This window comes from Podarcis vaucheri (assembly GCF_965113315.1).
Source record: "Podarcis vaucheri genome assembly, chromosome: 2".
NCBI lineage: Eukaryota > Metazoa > Chordata > Lepidosauria > Squamata > Lacertidae > Podarcis > Podarcis vaucheri.
The window spans coordinates 98,340,815-98,364,772 of NC_138760.1; the positions used below are offsets into that span (position 1 = coordinate 98,340,815).

Genomic DNA, 23,958 nt, shown 5'->3' on the forward strand with positions numbered 1-23,958 from the left:
GGGGTTTGGGGAAAGCTGAGAGTGGATAGGCAAAGGGGTAGATGAGGTGTAAATGAAGAGCTGTTTGGTCAGGTGTAAAGGGAGAAGGAGCTAGGAGTGGGGGGAAAGGAGGCCCATCTTCCAGGTCCGCACTGCCATGTGAGATCACTCTTTTTCGAGCTGTGCTTTTTCAGGCACAGCACCCAAAAACACACATTTGGGGTGCCCTGCCTGAAAAAAGTACAGCCCGAAACCACCCGTTTGTACCAGGGCAGTTGACGGGTATGGATGTCATCTGAACAATATGACAATATTTGAGTCCCAAAATATTGGACTCAAACAGCCTCAAGCTCGCAGTAAAGCCCAGAGTGGACACTTGTCACCACAAAATTATCATCTTGAGAAGTGACATCCCCAAGGTGTTATCACAGTTCCATAGAGTTAAAACTACATCCTGGGGTAGCTCAGTTGGTAGAGCATGAGACTCTTAATCTCAAGGTCATGGGTTTGAGCCCCATGTTGGGGAAAAGCTTCCTGCACTGCAAGGGGCTGCGCTAGATTATGTTTGTGGCCTCTATGGCTGTTGCTGTTTTTCTTGTGAAAAACAAATTGTATTTACTGATTTCGAATTTACCATCAGAGCTGTGTGTTTCTTTTAAACAGTCTTGTTCCTTTGGCAAACAGAGTTTTGTGGGGGAGAGGGATTATTGAGACTGTGGTGCAGAAAAACAGGTTGTGTACCATGTGCAGCCCCAATCCTGATCCACCCCGCTCTCGGTTAAAAGCCAAAACAGACATTAAAAAATGCAATTATGCATTTCATGTAACTTGTAATTGGTGCATGTACTTTATTATTTTGTATTTCAAATACTGCTTCTCCTAAAACACGCTGACTCTCATTAAAACTGCTACACATGCCAGGAAGGAAAATCTTTACTATACGGTTATCCAAAAGCTGTCCCCTTAACACTTCTGTTTCAGCTATGGGACTTCATTTTCTACTCCAGTCTTTGTGCCCCACTTCAAAAACTCATATACAGGAACTCCCAGAACAGTTTGGGGAAGTGGGGATAGAGAAGATGGAAAGAAAATACCATTGTGCAGGTGAACAGGGACAGTTTTGTTGTATATGACCCATAGCTACATTTTTTGTATGTTCAATAATTTCCAAAATGCCCCAATTTAATACATGCATTCTGCCCTTCTTCTAATTTCTGTAATGTATAAGCACACAAAAATTGCAGACTCTAAATGGCACCAAACATATAAATGTTTGCCTTATTAAAAAGGAAAAAAGGAAAAGAAAATCTGCATAGTTTCAAGTGACCTGAAGAGATGGAGAAAAATGATATATAAATACAATTTGAATCTAATGCTGTTCTCACATTTGTGCTGATGCTTTTCTAACTTTACTTTTTGGCGATTCCATCCAGCTGTGGCAAATTGTTTTGAAAGGCACCTTTGTTCGTAATTGGATTTTGATAGAAAAAGTTGACTGTAAGAACTCTGAGCATGATAAGGCAAGGAAGAAGCAACATGGGCATTGTTGAAAAAGTGTTTAGGGGCTCTTTTTCAGAGGCTCTCAGCAAATGAAATACACTGCTATGGGTACTCAGAACCTTTGGAAAACAAATTGTTGAACCTATGTGTTGCTTTGATGACTAAAAAGCAATTCCATTTTTCCCATTCAGAAGGAAAACAAATCAGTCTGCCATGAAGATGTTTGCATATAAAGTCCTATTGCTTGTACTGTCAATTTCTCCTGGCATCCCATAAAAAGTATGTTTTATAAAGTAACTCAGAGCCGTATCAAAAGAGCTGCAAACAAGAATAGGCTTCTTTGGGAATTGCCTCACGTTTGTTTTTCTTCTGCCCACTGGTGTGCTACTGTGTGCCAATTCTGTTAAATGCCAAAATAAATCACCATTAATGATGTATGTTGTGCATGCCAGGCAACGACTGGCATTTTAATCACCTAAATAAAAGTCAAGTTAAAGATGAGCATAAAAAAACAACTCTAAAACCGAGTGTAATGACTGTTTGTCAGAGTAATGTTGCAATGCTTTGCACTCTTCCTTCAGAGTAACTCAGTGGAAATTATGTGCAGGATTAGGTGGCATGTCTTCAATCATTAACATGCCAGCATGGAACCAAATCCCAACAATATAACTTACTTCCAAGTAAACCTAGGGTGATTAAAGACTGTTGCAGCACAATGAATTCAGTTTCAATTTTAAAATGATTGATTCTGTTTAATCCTATAAAAGTATAACAAGAGTGCATACAGGAGATCACTAAAATAAAATTAGTTGTGCTCGTCCTTAACAACTTTGCTGTTGTTGTTGTTGTTGTTGTTATTATAATACGGAAGCCTCTTGTACCAACGTGCTTAATTCAGCTAACACTCTCTACATGCCCCTGAAGCTTCACTCTAGATTGCACAACGGAAGAAGCAAACTGTAGTGTACTTGACCCCATTGAAAGGTGGCTACTAACGCTCATGGATTACTAGTGCAATTGTTTTAAGTCTAGCAGTGTTATTTTGTAGTAACTGAGGCCTCTGAACTATCAAGGATGTTCCATGTACAAGGCACTGCAGAAATTCAGACATGACAGCCAGGCCATCACTGCCTAGGAAAGTCTGTAGCTGGTACACCAGCAGCACCCATAGAAAGTGTTTCATGTCACTATGGCCAATTCAATTTCCAGAGTTACCTGTACTAAATGCTAATGTACAGTTTTCCACTGTGCTGAAAGTTGAGCTCCAACAGACTCCTTCCTCTTACTGTCTTTGTAGCTCTGTAAGGGATAAACTACAACCCCACAAATACTTTAGCAGGCGGCAATGTACTTTAAAGATATACTGTGTATGCAGTCTCCACCAGCATTTCCAACAACTTTTGGATCCTCCTCTCATTGGATTTTATCTATTTGGGGTGGTCATTACAAGAACTTTGTAACTAAGAATTAGTGTCCACGTTTGCCTTCCCACCCTACCAAGCCCTTTTCATATGCCACCCACTAGTGGGCCAATAACGATACATCCAAATAATAATAATAATAATTCACCAATAGCTACTTAACACGGGCCACTTAATTTTATCCTAGAAGAAATAACTCCAACATAAATGGCCTTACCAAAGAAGGAACTATTGCCTTTATTCCACACTATTGCTTCCCAAAGTTCTGCTACTGGAATCATGGGGGAACTGGTTGACCCACTTTGCACTGAGTTCCTTGGAAAATGAACTGCATGTCATGCATTTAAATAATTAATTAAACAGGTGTTCTTAGTAAGGAAGTGTACTATGAAAAGCACTAATATCTTTCTTGCAGAACATGGATCTCCATTTTCAGCTTCTCCTTTTTTGAGCTACACACTTGATACTTGCATAGTTTTCATGAAATATGTACAGTACCTCTAACTTCCCTGCAAAACATGATGCACTATATATAGCGCCCAGTCCTTGTAAAAGGAATTACTTGACATTAATTTAGTCTTCAAGGAGGCATTTAGTGATATATTCCCAATGAAACTTATGCAAACGTAGTATTTCAGAAATCACCTTATTTATATTACAAGTGAAAGCAGAGGAAATAAGAAGAGGGAAAGCAGTTACAAGAGGAAGAGTTATAGAAGCAAGATAGTGGGATCAACAAATGAACTCAACTCACCACTCATTCTTCCAGAAAACATGCCAGATCATGAAATGTCTCACATCTTCCTTATATGTCATGAGAATGACATATACGTAAAAGCCTTTGATATGATAAGCACCATGCAGAATACTTATATGCAAGCAGCCTACTGTACGAAGTTACTTTGTCAAATGAGGCTATTATGCATAATGTTCACAGTGTGGGATAAATGGAATTTAAATAGCTGAAGCACATATTGAGTTATTGGGTATCTCCTTGTCAGACTAGGATGTGATTTCATTTTGCTGCTACACTGAAGTCACACACAATAACAAAGCAAGAGCCCGTCTCAGCCTAGCAATTCATACTTGTCAGGCCTCTTCTCTCTGTGGTGTACAGAAAGTCCCATTTCGCTGCAGCACATCCACCATCAGTTGTCATGAAACTCAATCACAATCTAAACAAAATGAGAGACCTAACATCACAGAAGAGACAGTGGGCTCTGTACATATCTTTCTTATTTTGTCTCTTCCAAGTTCCTCAAAAACAATTCTGAAAATCTGACAGATTCCTCTCCTCTCCAGGAAGCCCACCCCCAAGCCTGTAAAAGCTGCTTCAGACTGCCCTCCAGAGCAGATTTTGAGGGGGTTGCAGGGATGAACAGATGAGGGTTCAGTCCTAGTGCATGAGTGGAAGTCTGTTCTGCTCATTCCTGGGTAGCATTAGATAAACTATACTAGTTCATATGAGAATTCTATTTTATTAAGTAATTCCTGGTCTACTTAGACATTAATTCCTTGATAAAAAGCCCTTGCCACAGTGTTTTGCAAATTACATGGTGGCAACTTAGGCAGCTGAAGCATTGTTGTTTTTGGGTGAAGACAAAGGCAAAGTAGGTGTTGAGAAGTTCCACCTTCTCTCCTTCTTCTTTCTTTCCCAGTAGGTGGAAGTGTGACTAGGCAGGCCCTCAAGCTGCTGTACCTTCTTTTCTAGCAAGGCATTTGCTGCAGGAGTAGTTTAGCACAACATCCTGATCCTATGTCTACTGTGAGACAGCACCCCGGGACTCTCCCTCAAACTTCCTCACTAAACGCCCTCACAAATGCCTCTGTTTACAACCACAGCAATAATGGTAATAATTGCATCATTTATCCCCCACCCATCTGGCTGGGTTTCCCCAGCCACTCTGGGCAGCTTCCAGCACATTAACAAATGTAAGTCCTAGTCACAAGTTGCAATCGGCTAAATAGAACTGCTACTGATGGTTAACGCTTCCCCCAATTTTTAGAGGAATAGAAGGCTACTGTAACACACACACACACATTTTAATTCTTGCGGTTTACAAAAAACAGCAGTATGTATACAACCAGTAAATCAGTTATGCATCCAACTATTAACACAAAAACAATTATCCAAATCAAAATAACTGATATAACTTATATTGGTTTAAACTTTACACTGTTAGCTGTTCTGTTTTTGTGTATATTCTTTCAACCTAAATGCAGGTTATAAACGAATTAGCAATGCTAATAAGTAAGTAAATACATTTCCGACCAGCTACTAATCTCATCTCATTCTTTGCCTGGAGTGGATTTCTAACCTAGAAATACTGTGCTTATAGTTCAAATATTTTTCATTGTTTGGTTAAGAGTTCACATTTCTACAAAGACTGAAAGGCCCATTTCTCTGTAGCTTATATTATCTGATTATTTAACTGCCTTTCTCCTAGCCTACAGATACTATCTTTCAAGGCTGCTTCACACTGTCCATTCTTTAAGTGAACAGCTTTTGCCTTCAACCCCAGACTTTTCAAACATAAGGTTAGGAGCTTAGTTCTTTATTACTCCTGTGATGCCATTAACGTTCCACTTGCCTCACACAAAAAGACATCCACCCTTAATTTTTCAAACTAATAGCATCTAGAAAGCTGTGTATTTTCTCTTACTGAGAAAATAGGCTTCCCAGAGCAATTGGGACTAGAAGTAAATTGTTGGAATTTATCTCCCAGCATCCTTTGGCATATCCATTGTGCACTATTCAGCTGTGGAAGAATTTTTGTAGTATCAGCTTTAATTCATTTTGGGCTGGACTGAACTAAGTCTACTAATTTAGCTCATCAAACAAATCTACATCGAAAACATACTATTACTATGACTACAAAATTGTTCAGTGTTGTTCTGAGTGCTAATCTGACTCAGTAGTTTGTAATTTAAGCAAATGTCAACGAAGTCCATACAAATATATATAGTTTAATGAAAATTCCTGATATGTGTTGTAGTCATTGAAAATATGTAACAGTAGATTTGAAGAATTTTGCTTTCTTTGATCAGAAAATAAAAATGATAAGCGGTTTAGTGAATGAAAGAAAATCACGGGAGGAAACAACATACACACATTTATCCAATTTCAAATTACATAAATTATTTTTCTTTAAAAGCTGTCACTGTTGAAAGCAATGTATTAACTTTTTCCACCAGCCAGAGACTGGAAGATGACATTATTTTACACTTTGTTATTTTTTATTTCTCTGGTGAAACTTTAGCATCAAGACCTCTCTGTGTTTGGAATGTTCAATATGCCAGACTAGAAAGCATTTTTAAATTTGCATGGCTACTCATCAATGCAATTCTCTAGACAGCTTACAAATGGTGTTTGTGTGTCTGTCGATAGACAGTATTTAATCTGTGGCTTAACTTCAATGTGACTATGCGCAGAAGAGAACACCAGGTTTATCGAAGGTGGTGTAGAGACACTTCAGATCTAAGACTGCAGTTATATACACACTCAAAAGCAAGTAAGTGTGATCAAACTCAAACTTATTTCGGAGCAGATATGTAGAGTCATAGAATCATAGAATCATAGAGTTGGAAGAGACCACAAGGGCCATCGAGTCCAACCCCCTGCCAAGCAAGAAAAGAGGATTATGCCAATTCACACATGACCACATGGCTTATTTTCTTCACATACACTTTTCCCCTATTCATGTCCCACGTATGAAACTGCATTGGGGGGGGGGGTATCAAGAGTGAAAAGATACTGCTAGTATACAGCTTAATGATATATCCATTTACTGCCCAGATTTCACAATCATGTTCTTTATGTGATTCCACACGAGGCAGGGTTGGGAAGAGAAAATGAGTAAACAACTTGAATACATGAATCAGATTATATAATCTTAAGAAAAAAGAAAGCTGGCAAACTATGCTCCACTACTACACTACCTAAATGTAATATAGACTCATTAAATCCTATTCACGTATAGTCAAATCACATACAGTGGTGCCTCGGGTTACATTCGCTTCAGGTTACATATGCTTCAGGTTACAGACTCCACTAACCCAGAAATAGTGCTTCAGGTTAAGAACCTTGCTTCAGGATGAGAACAAAAATCGTGCTCCTGTGGCGCAGCAGCAGCAGGAGGCCCCATTAGCTAAAGTGGTGCTTCAGGTTAAGAACAGCTTCAGGTTAAGTACAGACCTCCGGAACAAATTAAGTACTTAACCCGAGGTACCACTGTACAGTAGCGTTTCTCACTTAGTTACGTCCTAGCATTCATCCATGTGAGCATCAGTCCTCACACTGGCCTTTTTTTAGCTGCAACACTAAACTATGGTTAGCATTATGGGAGGAAGCCTTGGGCTATAAAGACTCCCCTTCCCTTCTGATAAACTTCCTCAGATTATCACAGTTAAGTATTATGTTCAAAACAGATCAACGACTAAACCTGTTAGCATCCAAGCTCATTTCCTTTGGGGATTTTATTATTTCTTTCAAGCAGCATCTGGTTGGAAATCAAAGTTTTTATTAACAACAAATGCCATACCGTGAATACTCAGTTTATCCTGTATTTATTTTTTTATCTTCGGCAGATGGTTGTAAAACTATTAGCATTTGTTCTTTTAAAAACATTCTGGAGGGATCAAATAATACAGACAAGTAAATACAAGGAGCAGTCAAGCAATTGTAAGTGGTTGATGAGGATACAAATAATCAGCTTAATTTAAAATTGGGCTTTACTTCAGCCCAGTAAGTGGGTAATGCTCATTTGGTGTATACCAAACCACAAAGCTACTAATCTCGCTACTTTCAAAATGCAAAACAAATGATCTACAGGTGCTGAGCAACAGGTTTTGAAAAAGCAACAGCTCACCTGATGTCAGTGGGAAGCTCTAAAAATTTATCAGAAGTTAGCACAGAGTGGCTTGCCAGCTGTTACTCTTAATTCAGTAGCTTCTGGGAATACTGAGGCCTCACTGAGACAACTTCTTTTTTAGAGGAGAGTCTGCCCTATAGCTGCTGCTGCTGCTCCTCCTTCTTCAAATGGTACTTCTTCAAACTTACCATTTTATATGGTAAAGGTACCCCTGACAGTTAAGTCCAGTCGCAGACTGGGGGTTGCAGCACTCATCTTGATTTACAGGCTGACGGACTGACGTTTGTCCGCAGACAGCTTCCGGGTCATGTGGCCAGCATGAGTAAGCTGCTTCTGGAGAACCAGAGCAGGGCACAGAAACGCTGTTTACCTTCCCACCGGAGAGGTACCTATTTATCTACTTGCACTTTGACGTGCTTTTGAACTGCTAGGTTGGCAGGAGCTGAGACCGAGCAATGGGAGCTCACCCCACCGCGGGGATTCGAGTTGCCAACCTTCTGAACGGCAAGCCCTAGGCTCTGTGGTTTAGACCACAGCACCACCTGCATCGCCACATAGAATTTCAGATGATTCATAATGCAGACCATTATCAGGGAACCATTCTATCTGTTCTCTTATTATCCTAACTGTGTGATTATTCTATCAGAGGAGGAAAACCAAGGATAAAGCAGTTTTGGAAAAGTACAGATATTTTAATGGCCATAACCTAGTTCTTAATAGAGAAAACCCAATATAATAGGATCCAGATATGTAAACAGATCCAACAAAGTATTATGTTGTAAACATTTTTTTTTAAACGCAAAGTACTTCTATATCTTCTCTATTTGTGTGTAGATATACACCCTTATTTGGCTTGGCAATTTTATTTGCAACCTATTAATATTTTAATTAATATTTAATCAATTTAATCAATTAATATTATTGTTGCTTTTATCTCTTATCATGATCATCTCAGGACCCTGCAAGGTAATTGATAATTCATTTCATGTTGAGAGAACTATAAGCCTCATTTATGTGGCAAGCAAAACCAGCTCCTCTTTCACTTTCCTTCACAATGGTGGCTACTCTTCTTCCCAATGTATGACTATTGTTACCGATGTTTTCTTCCTTGTGACTACTTCACAAACTTTAAGGCACTGAAATGGTTTGCCTGGCATTAAATAAGAACCCCCTTGGAGAGTGTAAGCATAGATTTGGAAAACCTAAATGGGCAGACACAGTGAAAATGCTTATTGTACATTGTCTGGATTCCCCATATGAAAATCACTACAGCAGTAGTGCTCACGTGCCTACAGAGAAAACTGCACATGATGACATTTAAAATTTAAGACCTGAAATGCTGAATCCACTGTTTATTGTAGTGCGCCCTGGGTGTGCAGTAAGCCTTCAACAATTTTAGAACTCATCGCAGAAGATGGTTATTTATTTTATTTCCTTATGGAATGTATTATTCACTTTATATTCCAGAAAATTCAAAGTGATGTTCAGAAAGTCTTTATATGTAATTTAATGCTTGAAAATAGATAAGAAGCATGGCTGAGACCATCTCTCTGGAAAGGCTTATCTAGATATGTAATAGGCACAAAGAGACCAATATGATTGGTGCCTGTCTAATTTGTACAGGGTGGAAATAGCTATACAACTGGTATTGCAATGCTAAAGGTCTGGTTTTGACTTGTCATGGAGCAGATGTCCTAGGCACCAATGGAAGAGCTTCCTCTGATGAGCACAGCTGTCAAACAAGTATATAAGGGGTTGAGATTATCTTTCAAACGACCTGGTGTTGAATTGTTTCAGGCCCCTTGCTAAAACTTTATATTTGGTCCAGAGAAATATTTGCAGCTACTGTAGGTTGTTCAGTCATAGTTTTATATACTAATGGTAGTCTATTCCACTTCAACCTACCTTTTTTTGCACAAACTGAAGCTTCCAGGCTAACCTTAAGGGCATCAAGAGTATTGAACTAATTGAGTATTGAGGTTAATTTCTGTGAACTTTGATAGGTGTCCATCACCTGGCATCCTGAGGACATCAGGTGGTGGACAGATGGGTGGTCCTGCCCACAAGTCAAAGCTAGCCCACCAGAAGGGGGCAGATTAGGGATCTGATTTGATCTAGTCCTCTACCCCCGTGCACTTTTTTAAGATAACATTTTATTTTTGCTTCTTTTAGAAGAATTACATTGTGTGGAAAAATCCAATCATAATTTCCCATGCAACATCCAGTTTCGTTCTCAGTTTGACAAATGTAATTTGGTTGCTGTGAACATTCAGCAAAAACCAAAAAAACCAAAATCCACCAGCCATACAATTATATGATACCTACATGTCCATGAACTGATTAATTCTATAGAGCAAATGTTTTCATTCTGTCACTGTCCCCTTTCTCAGTAACTTCCCTGAATTGCTGAATATGACTGAATATAAACTCTGAAATAAAAGCATTGCATTCAATTTATGTAAGGCATTATTTAGCTTAAAACTGATATAAAACCCTGCGTGTTTACAATATCCTATCAGAAGGCTTGAAAGCATGAATGAAATAGCACATCTTAAGTATGTGGATTTTGTGGCATTATTGATACCAGCCCTCCCACCCTTTTTTATTTCCCAAGGAGTGAATTATAGTTGTATAAACTCAGCCTCACACTAAATGCTGGCTTCTGCTGGAAAGAAAGCAGTAAGACTGCAGAAAGCTCTTGCTCCTAGCCAGAGGCTATCAAGCTGCTAAAGTATTCAGCAGTCAGCTGTGGCATGCAAATGAGAGGAAACACCTGGAAAAGCAACATCAACCCCGGGAAATACCAGAAAGATTCCTACAGGGGGTATCATCTGAAGTGCACAAAATAATCTCTCCAACAACCTGCACAGAGACCATGGCAACTGCCTAAGATTTCCCAGTCAGCCCTGTTCTTCCTTGTAAACCCATACAAAGAAAATGTTTGAAAACCTGAACTCAGCCACTGTTTCAAAGAGCAGGACACACAAAGGATACATTTTTGTAGGCTTTCAATTAAGACTCAGACTGTATAGTCACTAACCTGTTTGCAGCCCCAAAAATGAAATTTTATCAATCTGAAAGTGTTCATACTTGTCCTCAACACACTACTTCTAACCTACATTGATTCTGGACCCTGTCATCCACAAGTGTTGGTGAGGTTACTTGATATGTGTCTGAAAATTATCCCCTTAATTAGGTTACCCATGCCTTTTCCTCCCTGCACATGCCCCATGTGAATAAAGTAAGAAGCAGTGGTTGCGATCTTGGTACATGCCCACCCACAGCACCATTGGACAGGTGTGGATACACATCCCCCACTGCTAGGACCACCTGTGTTTTCAAATAGACACACTGCTGGGTAATGCAGAATCCATCTGCAATCAGCTTTTAGTTTGAATTCAAACCAGTTTCTCAAGAAGCACAAACATATGCAATAAATCTTGATTTTGTGTGCAGACTATGGAGAAAAAAAACAAGCACTCCATTGAGTCTAGAATAAAGTGTTGTGTGTACATAGCCCTTATGTGTTCTCTCTCTTTTTTAAATAGAGAAGAGATATACATCCAACAGCAAAGGACCAATTTAGTATTCAGAAGGCCACAGATTCAATCAAACGCATCATCAGGTAAGGGATTTCAGATAGTGTGGAAGGGAAATATCTCACTCTGCCCAAGACAATGGGGACCTGCTGACACAGATTAGATAGTGCTGGGTTAGATGAACATATGAAGTGACTTGGTATAAGGCATTCATTTATGTTCCTTTGTTCAAGTGGACAGAGCCACCAAAACCAACAAAAAACAGGAAATTAATCTTCCATTTCATTTTCTTCCATTGCATGACTTTCACAGATACAAGAGGAATAAAGGACTAGTCAGCTAGTGTAAAAGAGCACCAGTAGTCTTCAAACTAATTCTCACAAAATCAAGAGAATACTCTCAAAATCAAAACTCATCTATAACTCCTAAATACAGAAAAAGAAAAGGGGGCCACATAAAAAGACAAAGACATGATTAGAATAAGGAACAACATTATGAGTATTGTTAAGCACCAAAATATCTCTTAGCTAGATGAATAAGCAATTTTTAAAAGAAATATTAAGCAAACAAGTTGAGGCACCCAACAGCAAATGACCAAGAAACATGATCTAATGTTGGGAAGTGGAGAGCTAATCTCATTTAGGAAAAATTTCCTCCCATCCCCAAACAAGTGGATTAGACAAACCTTGGGTATGAAGAGCTTCATTCACCATTTTACTCCACTCATTGATGGGAGACAGCTTTCTTAGTCCTTTAAGCACCAGTCCAATGTGACCAATACCCCTGGAGCCATCTTTGAGGGTTAGCGTTTCTCTCCCCTTCCAGGATTACAAATAACTCTCACTGACTTCAGTGGGAGTTACTTGTATCTGCCAGGGGAGAATCATGATGGAGTGTGCAAGGAAGCATTCTGCCCTTAAAAATGTCAAAAATCATTAGGAGTGACTGCGCAGCATGAGCAGGAATCAATATTAGAGAAGACAGGAGTAAGCAAATGAGACAGGAAGTGGAGACTGTTAAAGGGAAACCTAGAAGCTAAATAGAAACCTGTGGGGGAGAGAAAGATATTGGCCCAGGGATAAAAATATACGCAGGGGAAGGAGGAGGAAAATGAAAATAAAGAGAGAAATGAGACACTAACAAGCCTCAGCAGCAAAAGAGGAGGAAGAAAATGGCCTTTGCAAGAAACAGATTGGCTTATAATTCTGAAGCTACATTGTAGCAATGTGATTAGGGTTTTAATTTATTTTTGTATGTTAATATACAAGCACTGTAATATAAACGTATACCATGTATCATATTTACATGTGAAAATTGGAAGTTACATTAACTATACATTTCATAGGTAATGTACTATACAGTTCCAAATTCTGTCAGTTTAAAGCATCTGCATGCTTGGTTTTTGCTTAAGAGAAATTATTCCAGTTCAAGCAGCATTTCACCATCAACTAAAAAAGATTTTATTCATATGTACATTTCCACTTCATACCTCAGCATTTAAGACCTAGCACTTGAATGGGTTTGTCTTGTTTCTACTAAAAAGCGCTGAACTACAAGGTGGTATGAAAACTCTCTGTTGTTGGTTCCATGCTAGCCAAAGTGCACTATTTAGCAAATCCAAGTCATTGCTAGATGCTAGATGTTTCTGCTCTATGAGATATTCTATAAAAGTAAACTATTAACTAATGGAGTGTTAGGAGAGCGGTTAATAGATTCCTTCTAGAGTAGTTTGTCCGCCTTTGGTCCCCACCCTGCACTCGGCTGTGGCTCCTAAAAGCTATCAGCGTGAGGCAGCGGCCACACCCTGGGAATGGCTTCAACTGGCTGGCTGATCTTCCCCTGCATGTGGGGAAAAAAGGCACCAGTGGATTGAGCAGACAAGATCAATAGTGGGGTCCAATGGTCAAGAAGGAGGTTTCTGCACATGCTGTAGAAGAAAGTGAGGAGCGGATGGGGCTTGTCAACCTGGGAAGGTAGCCCATCTAGAAGAAGGAAAACTATGCTCCTAATCCTCTGCTGCCTTGGAGGGGGGGGGTGGGAGAAGAAAAGGCTAAGGAGTAGACCCTACACAAATCCGGAGTGGAGTCCCTAAGACAGCTGGATGGCACCTTTTGCACCTTCTTCCGGCAACCGAGTTAGTGCCAAACGTATTGTTCTGCTTTCATTTGGACCACATCAGAGAAGCTGGAGGGCGGTCTGGTATGCCAACAATAATGACTTTGGCTCTCCCACCATTGAACCTGATGTGCTTTGACTCTATGTGGTTTCAGCTTTAAGCGCAATCCCTAGAACGTAATCCCCATTTAAATTGCAGACTTACGGTATCCAGGAAGAAACTACAGGTTTCTAGATGGCTAAACCAGAATGAACAGATTACTTGCTGCAAAGCAGCTGTAATACTGCTGGATCACTCCTCTTTATTCTAAAGAAGAAAGACATTAAATAAAGGATATTTATGAGCTACTGAATGGTAAGTATCTTTCCTGCCTGAAGAAAATATTAATGAAGCAGACAAAATTTAAAATTTGTTTCCCAGGACTAGGAATTAGTTCACAGAGCAGAAGTAGATAGGAGTAACAGGAAGTTTTATCTCCTCCTCCCTCCCCCCTCCCCATGTGTCCACATCATCTAGACACACTGGCCCACATTATTTTACTTAGGTATTTTGAGTAGTTGAGGTATTTTGCCTGGCGTGCTCTGGTCCACGGGGTCACGAAGAGTCAGACACGACTAAACGACTAAACAACAACAAATTTTGAGTAGTGGATTATTTAATTTGCAGCAACTGACTTTTAACAGCCCAAGCCTCACATCAACTCAGTCAAAATCATTTTGCAAGTGAATGATCCTTTGCTGGTGACAAATCTTCTGAAAAGAAAACCCCAAACAACCCTCTGGTAACACAAGATGCTGCATTTCCTTAAATTGCTATATAATGTGTTACAAGGCTGAGGGCTACAGGCTTGAAAAATTATGGAGAACATGATATATGTGACTTGAATCATGTATGCTCCCCCCTTTTCTATTCTTTGCTTTAGGTATATTTATTATCACTGTAAAAAGGACAAACCAACTTAGCATCCCCTAACATCGATTCCAGCTAAATATCCCTCTGAGAAGCCAACTGTCAAATCATCTCCTACAACTCAAGAGGCAACGGTTTTCTTCTTTTGTTCCACCGCCCTCTCCTCCACGTTTCTTTTCCACTGGCTAACTTTCAGCCTTCAGTTAGTAGAGTCATATCCAGCTCCTTTAGCCTCAAACTATAGTAATAGTAATAGAAATCAAGATCAGCTTCAGCTGGACCAATGGAAATCACATGAAACATTATGCTGTCACACAATATACTCCAAATATATTAAAGTAGTAATACCATGGAGGTGCACACCTTATAGTACCCAGTCTTTCAATTTGTGCTATGAACTGTAATCAAACGGCTAAATACATATTGCTGCCATGGTTTCCATGTGTGATATAAACCTAACAGGTAAAAAGAAACAATTGACATGAAATAGTCACCTGTTAAGGAACCCTCAGTTAAGGAGCACCACACCTCAAAACTCACAGGCATTGTACTCAGTTGTAGCCTTCAACATACCAAACTGAATACAAATGGCTAAGCAAGAAAAGGGAATCACATCCAACTTTCTCATACACCCTGAGATGCAATCTACCAAGTCATGGCTTTCAGTAGAGCCCTGTTTTAAAGGTAAAGGGAACCCTGACCATTAGGTCTAGTCGTGACCGACTCTGGGGTTGCAGTGCTCATCTCACTTTATTGGCCAAGGGAGCCGGCGTACAGCTTTTGGGTCATGTGGCCAGCATGACTAAGCCGCTTCTGGTGAACCAGAGCAGCACACGGAAACGCTGTTTACCTTCCCGCCAGAGCGGTACCTATTTATCTACTTGCACTCTGACGTGCTTTCAAACTGCTAGGTTGGCAGGAGCAGGGACCGAACAACGGGAGCTCACGCCGTCGCGGGGATTCGAACCACCAACCTTCTGATCGGCAAGTCCTAGGCTCTGTGGTTTAACCCACAGCGCCACGCACATCCCTAGAACCCTGTTTTAGCATATCACTTATTATGAGTCTCTAGTACACAGGCATCTTTATTCTTCACTTGTCGAGTTCCATTGCATCAGAATCTCTGGCTGTTCTAAAAGAAATAACTGTTATTGAATCAAACTTGTGTGCATGAAAGGGTTAACCTGGTCCCTGAGCTCAAGTTACCAGTGTGAGTATGGCTTAGCAGGTTCTGTTCCCTCCTCCATTCTCAGTCTTTTTCTCCTTCATGCAAGTGAATTGACTCTCTCTAAAATGAGATTTTTATAGCCTGCATCTTTGCTAATCCAAATACTGAATGATCCTTTTGTAAGGAAACCTAGTACTTTTTTCTCTTTTTAAATCATCTGGAACCTTTTTCATCATCTTTTTCCTACTCTTAATAGATGGTGACTTGTTTGCTGTAACTTCTGGAAACCGTGAGTAAAATATTCACTTATTTGTGAAGCTAAGTGTCTTTGATTTATTCTAGCCTAAGCATTTTCATGGAGAATGTTTATTTAAAGGTGGATGAGGACAGATATAACCCTAACCAAGTTTTAATATGGTTGGTAGCAATCACCATTGCACTTAACTTTCCTACTGGAAAGTAGGAATCTCACTTCCAAACCTCTCTCCAACAGTAACCTACACTCAAAAGGTCAAGCTGCTAGACATCCAAGTTGAAAATGAGGATGGTTTTCATCTGGCTTTGTTAGTCTGGTAACACTAGGCTTGGGACAGGTTAATGAGCAAACCATATCTGATTGGGGCAGCAGATCACACAGAACTTCTGCTAAAGCCTGTTGCATGAACCTTGTGGGTGTGTGGGTGTGAAAGAGTAAGTGAGAGAGAGACAGACGGGCAAAAATAATGACTATTGTATCAGAATAGAATTATTTTATATCACACCTGAATCTTGACAACCGAAATTTAAGTAAATAACTTCACGTTTCAGCAACAGAGGCCTATCAAAGACGTGTCCAGAAATAAAATATCAAGACCAGAAGCCTCACCTGGTGCTAAATTAGTTATTGCTTGGAGTGATTTTGCTTTGTATAATAATATGTTTACTATTCATGTTTCATACACTATAACCACAAAAATCTCACCCAAATCTAAGCACTTCATGGTAGTTAATCTTCATAGGCAGGCTCAAATAATAACTAATATTCCCCTTGCTATAATGATAGGTTTATTGAAAGTTTAAAGGAAGATTAATTCCTTCAAACATAGACAGCACACAATTTGTTGACTCAAAATACTTAGTGGTCCAGACTTTTTCACTAGGAAGTGATTTCCATTAAGCTGTAAAAGTGAGCATGCCTTTATCGAAAGAATTTTAATCATTGTATCTTTCTCCTTCCTACGACAGCTGTCATCGTGTCACCATAGCAGAAAGAAGTTAAATGTCACTCCCCAGCTTCCAAGTTGTCACTTAACAGCAATGAAATATGCATTGTTCCAGAGAGGAGAAATAAACATTTTTACTGAGAGCTTCAGGATGCACTGAAAACTTTCTAGCAAGCTCATGCATTTTGTACATGATGCAGAGCAGAAACAATTAAACATTCCCCCCCCCAATAAACACATTGCACAACTGAAGCATGCACAAATTACAGCATATCATATGGGCCGGGATCTTGGAGGTCATAGAATCATAGAATTGTAGACTTGGAAGGAAACACAAGTGTCATCTAGTCCAACTGCTTGCAACACAGGAATATTTTGCCCAATGTGGGGCTCAAATCCACAACCCTGAGATTAAGAGTCTCATGTTCTGCCAACTGAGCTAGTTCTTCAACAATGCAGGGTGCAACTACAGCATGCAACAGATTCTTCTCCACCCACTGGTTAAATGCTCCCAGGAAAGGAGAGTCCACCAGTTCCTGAGGCTGTCTATTCCAATATTGAACAGCTCTTACTGTTAACCGTGAAATCCAAATTGTCATTAAATACAGTGGTGCCTCGCAACACGGAAAACTCGCTAGACGAAAGAGTTTTCCGTTTTGGAGGTGCTTCGCAAAACGAATCTCCTATGGGCTTGCTTCGCAAGACGAAAATGTCTTGCGAGTTCCTGCGGGGTTTTCCTCCTTTCCCCCTTTTTCTAAGCCGCTAAGCCGCTTATCAGCTGATCCGATAAGCTGATAAGCCGCTAAAAGCCGCTAATAGCGCTAATCTGTCAATGGGCTTGCTTCGCAAGACGAAAAAACCGCTAGACGAAGAGAATCACAGAACGGATTCTTTTCGTCTTGCGAGGCACCACTGTATGTAACAAGTTCATCATAAAGTCCCTAGTCAGGCATAGAAAGAACATTGTCCTTGGAACGTGACAGTAACCTGGATTAAAATTTACATTGGAATACATACTCCATCTTATTGTTTCAAATAGTGAGCTGGGGTTTCTTGTTTTGTTCCCCCCCCCCCATTATTATTTGCCAGTGTCCCTTTCCCCTCTTCATTTGTTATTGTGTGGCTCGCTGTGTGTACATAAAGTACACAAAAGAATGATAAGAACACAGAAAGGACAAAAGAGGCAATAAAACAAAGAATTCATGTAGAAATCATTAATTGCAACAAACTTTAAGTCACAGTTTTCCAGTTCTGAGACACCTGAAGTGTATAGTGAAGGCACACCTAAGATGACATTTGGATAGACCTGTTAATCAGCTGTGGTTCTTAAATGCTGAAAATTAAGATTGTATTGAAACAGTACATCATCCTCATGGAGGTGAACGACAATTGCCTTTTTGTGTTAGTGCTCCATAACACAGAAACATGGGCATTTCACTTTACTGTATGATCTAGAGAATGTTTATGCCAGTGCTACCCATTGCCAAAAAATGCATTGTTGGTGTACATATTCACCATGCAAAAACAAATAGTAAGCAACCTCCAAACTTCACAGTCGCTCAACATGCAGTGCAGAAACTTTAATGACACCCTCTGAATGAATGGCACACTATTTGAACTGAACCTGAGAAGTTATCAGTCCACTTCACTATCTCAAAACATAACACTGAATGACTGAAGAGATGTGACAACACGAAATAACACAATTTCATGAATTCACAAGTTACCCCATGTGCAATAAAATAAATTGTTTGCTTTCTGTAATTTGCAACATTAAGATATATTGATTACTCAGAAGTGGTAGAGCACAGGTTATGGAGGTAATCACAGCCGACAAACAATTCATGCTGCAATATATAATTCTGTTTGTGCCACATGCTTCATAGACTTATTTCAGAGATTGTAAAAAAAAAAAAGTACATTGCACAGCTTAGAAAAATTTATTACTACCTTCAATCATATTTCTGAAATTTGTTATGGAGTGTGTAAGACAGGCATGGCTAAACTTGGCCCTCCAGATGTTTTGGGACTAAAATTCCCATCATCCCTGACCACTGGCCCTGTTAGCTAGGGATGATGGGAGTTGTAGTCCCAAAACATCTGGAGGGCCAATTTTGGCCATGCCTGGTGTAAGACCATTATGATGTGAGCCTAAGCCCCAGCTGAATTTTGCCTCAGCATGTAATGGTTGGGCTTTAGCCCTCTGATCTGCCAGTTTCTATCCCTCTTCCCTCTTTCTCTTAACCTATTGAATTGGAGAAGAAGATGGAAAACAGTGAACAATGGTGAAGCCCAAAGCACTTCTAAACTATTGCAATGAAGGTGGAAACTCTGGGAAGTGTCATTAAAAAAAACATTCCTGTTTTAACAGACACAGTTAAAAAAAGTCCCAGAGTTCAAGTCTGCAGTGGAGGATCTAAAATCATAGCTGTCAACTTTTCCCTTTTTTAAAGGGAAATTCCCTTATTCCGAATAGGATTCCTCACAAGAAAAGGGAAAAGTTGACAGCTATGTCTAAAATGTTCTGGAACAATCCCTGCAGAATGTTATCACTTAGGAAGGTAAAGGTAAAGGTACCCCTGCCCAAACGGGCCAGTCTTGCCAGACTCTGGGGTTTGTGCGCCCATCTCACATTTATTGGCCGGGGGCCAGCGCTGTCCGGAGACACTTCCGGGTCACGTGGCCAGCGTGACAACGCTGCTCTGGCAAGCCAGAGCCGCACACGGAACGCCGTTTACCTTCCCGCTGGTAAGCGGTACCTATTTATCTACTTGCCCCCGGGGGTGCTTTCGAACTGCTAGGTTGGCAGGCGCTGGGACCGAGCAGCGGGAGCGCACCCCGCCGCGGGGATTCGAACCGCCGACCTTTCGATCGGCAAGCCCTAGGCGCTGAGGCTTTAGCCCACAGCGCCACCCGCGTCCCCATCACTTAGGAAGAGCTATGGCCATATATCTTGGCTAGTGTTTATTCTTCTCCCTCCCCTGCCCCCAGCAGCTTAGTAAGTTTAGGAAAGGCAGAAGAAGACGAAACTGGTAAGTTACCCTGGCGCCAGCAGAGGAGTTCCTACAGGCCAAGTCTTTCTGAACTGCAGAGAAAGTTGAAAGAATTCTACATAAATAATTCCAAGAATTCTTCAAACAAACGAAACAAAAAAATGGTTTGGAAAGACCCAGATCAATCCAAACTGAGACAGGAAGTTTGACCCAGCTCTAACCAGGCCACTGTCTTGCTTCTGTTCCCAGCCACACATGCTCCAGAGAAAGCCAACAGGGACATCAAACAAACAACGGGACAGGAGGAATGAGCTTTTGAATCACAGATCTTATCCCCCCCACACACACACACACAAAAAGGCCTTGCAGCATTTGTGAAAAATGCCTCAGGGAAAGTGGATATTTAGATCTTTAGTAGAAATGGTGTTTTTTTTAATCAACTGAGATTGTCATAATATCACTAATAAACAATGACATGAATTACAAAATGTAGAAACTATCAGGGGAAGATGTAAATAAAGTGGTACATGGTAAGAGGTATAAGACTTTGCATGGTGTGGAGAAAGCAGAAGAGGTTGATATTTTTTCTTCCTTTCTTAACTTAAGACCATACAGTAAAGCTGAATATTAGAAGACTCAGGATAGAAAAAATAAAGCACTTCTTTCCCCATGAGGTAGGGATGGCTACCAACTTGGATTCTTCAAAAGAGTATTAGACAGGTTCATGGAGGATAAGGCTTTCAGTACAGCACAGCTGAAGGGATGCAGGTGGCGCTGTGGGTTAAACCACAGAGCCTAGGACTTGCCGATCAGAAGGTTGGAGGTTCGAATCCCCACAATGGGGTGAGTTCCCGTTGCTCGGTCCCTGCTCTTGCCAACCTAGCAGTTCGAAAGCATGCCAAAGTGCAAGTAGATAAATAGGTACCGCTCTGGCGGGAAGGTAAACGGCGTTTCCGTGCGCTGCTCTGGTTAACCAGAAGCGGCTTAGTCATGCTGGCCACATGACCCGGAAGCTGTATGCCAGCTCCCTCGGTCAATAAAGCGAGATGAGCGCCGCAACCCCAGAGTGGCCACAACTGGACCTAATGGTCAGGGGTCCCTTTACCTTTACCTTACAGCACAGCTATGTTTTATTTCCACTGTCAGAGGCAGTATGCCTCTGAATACCAGGAGCTGGGAATCGTATCTGGGGAGAGTGCTATTGCACTCAGGTCCTGTTTTCAAGTTTCCCAAAAAGCTGGACTAGAAGAGCCTTTGGCCTGATCCAGTAGCACTCTTACATTCCTATGAGATAGATATACCAATAGTCTGAAAGGCAGCTTCCTATGTTCCTATCAGCAATGGAATGCCAAGGGATCTCTTCTGAACCTTTCTCAAATATTCAGAGGCACAACATGAGCCTACAGGATATTCTCCGCTCAACGACCATTTGTGGCCAAAGTACCACCGTCCAAATAAAGTGTTGTAAAAACTCGCAATAATTAACATACGTGCTGCTCTGAATAATGGCTGTGTCTGCATGTGACACTAAACTGTAGCTGAGAGTTGCAAGGACAATTCACAGCAAGCTCTGAACTCATGCACTTCCTTCTCCACTTCCAGCACAGTCATGAGGAGGAGTTTTGAAGCCTTTGATTCTGTTTTAGAATGCAGCTTGTTGTAGCATCCAAACAAGGAAAAAATATGGTTAATCTTGACTATGGTTAGTTAAACAAGTCTGCTTCAAACCACACTTTAAGAAGCTGTTTTGTTTTTCATTAACCATGATTATATTTGGTGATTCAATGTAGCATTAAGTTGTGATTCATCTAAAATGGAAAGTTATGATCTCTTGCTTCACAGCCACATTGGAAGTTGAAGAGGAACATTTTTGTCTGGTGCCTAAAGGTATATAATGAAGGCACCAGCCAAACCTCCCTGAGGAGAACATTCCACCAATTGAAAATTTGACCAATGCAAAGAGAGAGAGAGAGAGAGAGAGAGAGAGAGAGAGAGTGTGTGTGTGTGTGTGTGTGTTTATGAAATACCCAACATATGTTCAAATCATGGCTTAACCTTATTCTGTACTCTACCTACTTTTTGAGAGTTTCCAAGGAGGTGGCAAGTTGCAATTTGTTTTACAACTTTGACAAGACCAGTTTGGTTCACTTTTACCACTAAAAAAATTAGTTCATCTACCGATTACCATATGAATAAACGACTAAACAACAAGAACCATGCCGGCTGAACTACTGCTTCCAGCAAATATGAATCAGTTCGTATGTTTGTTATTTAACAAGGTGGCACATTAATAAGGACTTCTAGATGTCAGTGGCTCAGGAAGTCACATCCTGCAGAACTGTTTTTGTCTAGCCTTCCCTTCCTCCATGCTCCCTACAAGGAGAGAGTCATTGTCATTGATTTGCTATCGCACCAGCATCACTTTATCTCGCTAGATTCAGAAAGTCCCAGTCAAGCCACCTGACTTTCTTGTTTTCTCAGATCTGCCTTCGTTGGGAGAGGGTGAAAATCAAACAGCAAAAAAAAAAAAAGGAAAGGAAAAAAGGAAAAAAGAACAAAAGGCAAGGAGAAAAGTTTGGCAGAAATCAAATCAGTTATTCTTGTTTTATAAATGGGGGGAAATAAGGTATTGTGACTTGCTCAAAGCTACCAAGCATGTTTGTAGCTTAAGCAGGGCACAAGCACAGGACCAAAGAATGTCACACCATTGGTTTCAAATGTGCACTTCCATTGAAATGTAACCCAAGCTACTTTGGGGGAATGTAGCTGAACAACAGAGATCTATCTTGCTTGAGGCAAGCAACAGAGTGGCTAGAAGCAGTTACTGTCCTACCTTCTAACCAAGATTCCAGTGACCCACATTACTCTAACCCTTTCCTTCTGTGTATTCAAGAGCCACATGCTGAAGTTTCAAATCTAAATTTCTTTCATTATCTGAAATTCAAGAGCTTGACTTTCCATTAAGGACTGGCAGATTTCATCTTTAAGATTCTCAGCCAGGGCTCTCAAAAATATGACCAGAAAAGTATGATTTCAACTATTGTCTTTCTATGAAAGTTCTGACAGGAATGAAACATCTGAACAGACAACCCACAAGATGCAATGACAGCCACCAACTTAAAAGGGGATTATACAAATTCATGAAGAAGCCTATCAATATCTATTACAGTCACGATGGCTATATATTACCTCCAGCATCAGAGGCACTAGGCAGCATGTGTCTGAATCCTAGTTGCTAAGGAACATGAGCAGGAGAGAGCTATTGCACTCAGGCCCTCCTTATGGGCTTCCCATAGGCACTGTGGGGAGCATTATGCTGGACTTGCCAAGCCATTGGTCTGATCCAATAAGGCTGTCTTTATGTTCTTAAATCGGAAATATGATGGACTCAAAGCCAGGCCAGGCTGAGACTCAAGGCTGTATTTAAAATTCAGTCACAACAGGATAGCTTCTGTACTTTTATAAGCAGGTACTTTGCTTCACAGCTGAACAGGGCATACTCCACTGAGCGGGGCCCTATGAGGCCTTATATACTGCAGAAACTGTGGAACCCAGCACAAATGAATGCTGATGTTTTCATTTTGTTCTTGTAGTAAGAGAAGGGAGACTAGCTAGATCCTGCTTCACTTTGTGTCTGAAGTGCTGTACCTCAAACCAATTTTAAGGAACAATCTGCATGGTAAAGAGCCCTGGAATCTCCTCATCAAGTGATAAATATATCTGACAAAATTCTAACAGCCTTTGTTTTTAAACTGGCTTTTCTGATTGTGAACCAGATAAATGCTCTGAAGTTATATAATGATGTCAGAGAATATGTTTTTAAAAAATTCTTGGATTAAGAAGACACAATGATAAAAGGCTTTGTGACTCCTTAAGGTTTATGGCAACGTATTCTACAACTGTAAAAAGACGATTATTGCAATGATAGCCTGAGCTATACAATACTTGACTGAAAACATGAAGAAAAGGTGAATGACATTTATGGCTATGCCAGAGTTTTAGTTACATTTTTGCCAGTTTGTTTCCTTCCTTCCATAATGTATACAACTTGTACAGACAAGCAATAATTACACTATTTCTATTTTTAGTGCAGAACACTATTCTGACCTACTCAGCAAGGCAATTCCTTCCTCCCCCCACACCCCGCCGCTAACCTTTAATGTCATTCTATCATTGTGCTGTTGGCTGAACACTCCCTGGCAGATGTGGGATGGCCTACTAGCTCTTCATTAACTGCAGCTGCAGCTTCTTTCTTTTTGC

The 23,958-nt window shown here is 40.4% G+C and overlaps 1 protein-coding gene and 1 long non-coding RNA gene across 10 annotated transcripts in view; one reads left to right on the forward strand and one right to left on the reverse strand.

The window, feature by feature from the left end:
• The window catches only part of LOC309524607 (contactin-4), a 547,669-nt gene that overhangs the window by 270,653 nt on the left and 253,058 nt on the right, over positions 1 to 23,958 (reverse strand). The window contains exon 1 of one of the 9 annotated variants that reach the window (XM_082209347.1): positions 10,097 to 10,112. The exons of the other annotated variants lie outside the window; for them this stretch is intronic. The gene's annotated coding sequence lies outside the window, so the exon portion shown is untranslated. Of the gene's footprint in view, positions 1 to 10,096; positions 10,113 to 23,958 lie in introns of those variants that run through there. 9 annotated transcript variants of the gene reach the window in all.
• LOC309525432 lies at positions 6,112 to 15,010 on the forward strand. The gene is made up of 5 exons (XR_014216275.1): positions 6,112 to 6,412; positions 9,395 to 9,525; positions 11,320 to 11,396; positions 13,625 to 13,780; positions 14,349 to 15,010. It is a non-coding gene; the product is annotated as an uncharacterized lncRNA (long non-coding RNA).